Source organism: Acomys minous (assembly GCF_964271855.1).
Source record: "Acomys minous genome assembly, chromosome: 1".
Classification (NCBI taxonomy): Eukaryota; Metazoa; Chordata; class Mammalia; order Rodentia; family Muridae; genus Acomys; species Acomys minous.
Genome location: NC_140483.1, coordinates 146,721,620 through 146,722,714, shown reverse-complemented (window position 1 = coordinate 146,722,714; position 1,095 = coordinate 146,721,620). Strand labels below are relative to the sequence as shown.

The 1,095-nt window shown below is 44.0% G+C and overlaps 1 pseudogene across 1 annotated transcript; it reads right to left on the bottom strand.

The window, feature by feature from the left end:
* Nucleotides 1-314: 314 nt before the first annotated feature.
* On the bottom strand, nt 315-843 carry LOC311597032 (large ribosomal subunit protein eL20-like; annotated as a pseudogene). Its single transcript has one exon. The product of its transcript is annotated as a large ribosomal subunit protein eL20-like (transcript).
* Between the last annotated feature and the right edge of the window lie 252 nt (nt 844-1,095).

Below are 1,095 nucleotides of genomic sequence, written 5' to 3'. Positions count from 1 at the left end.
CTTGTGAGTAAAAAGTTAGTTACAAATAAAATTCAAGCAATGTGCAAGGATTGACGTAGAATGATAGAATATTTGATTAAGAGATAGAAAAAGTGTTAGCAATCTTATTTTTACACAACAAATGATCATAGTAGAAAAGACCATATCTTCTTTCTTCATAGACGCTAAGAAAACTTTAAAGAGAGTTGGTAAGAGAGTTAAATGACATACAGTGTTGGACAGTATAATGTAAAATTATGATAATGCCATTAAAATATAATAATGACATTGTTTTTTGGGGGGCGCTCTAGAGTTTTATTCAGTGGTCTCTGGGTCTATAAGAAGGTGTTGGGCATCTTGGTGGTGAAGCTCGGCTTGTGCTGGTGTCGCAGCACGTGGTGGGGCAGTGGGAACTTGATCTTGGTGCCGTGGAACTGCTTGACAGCAGGCCGGCAGTACTTGCCATCTGCAGTCTCTTCCACCTTCATGATCTGGCTGGAGTGCGCACGGGCATGGTGCCGGGCACCCATATCGTGGTAGCACTGGGTGACGGTGCCAGCGGTGGTTATGTCCCGGTACTCTCGGTCCATGTTGTGTGTGCCACTGCGTGAGTCGTAGCTCAGCCAGATGTCAAAGTTCTTTACACGAAGCGGTGACTTCTCAAACACCTGCCCGCAGTACTCTATCTCCCTGATGACGTCTTCATCTTCTTCAGCTGCGACAGGAGGTACCAGAAGCGGGACTTGACCACCACATGGTTGGGCGCAAATATGCTCATTTGGTACAGTGGTGACATATGGCACCTCGGAGTGGGCAAACAGCGCCCACCACCTTGTAGTCCCGAAGCGTGCCTGACACCTCCATGGCGGTCCATTCTGCTTCGCCACCACCCACAAAAGGCGATATTGTCTTTTAATTGAGTCAGAGTGCTAGGAAAAATAGTGTCTCAATATTTGTTAGTTCCTCTGTGTTTTATAACCTCAAATTAGTAGTTTGTAATTGGTTGCTTCAGAATGCCTTATATTTTTATTGTATTTTTCTGAAGGAAATAGTTATGATATTTTACCTATCATTTAATACAGTAATGTGACAGATCTATGGGTCTTGATCAGACAC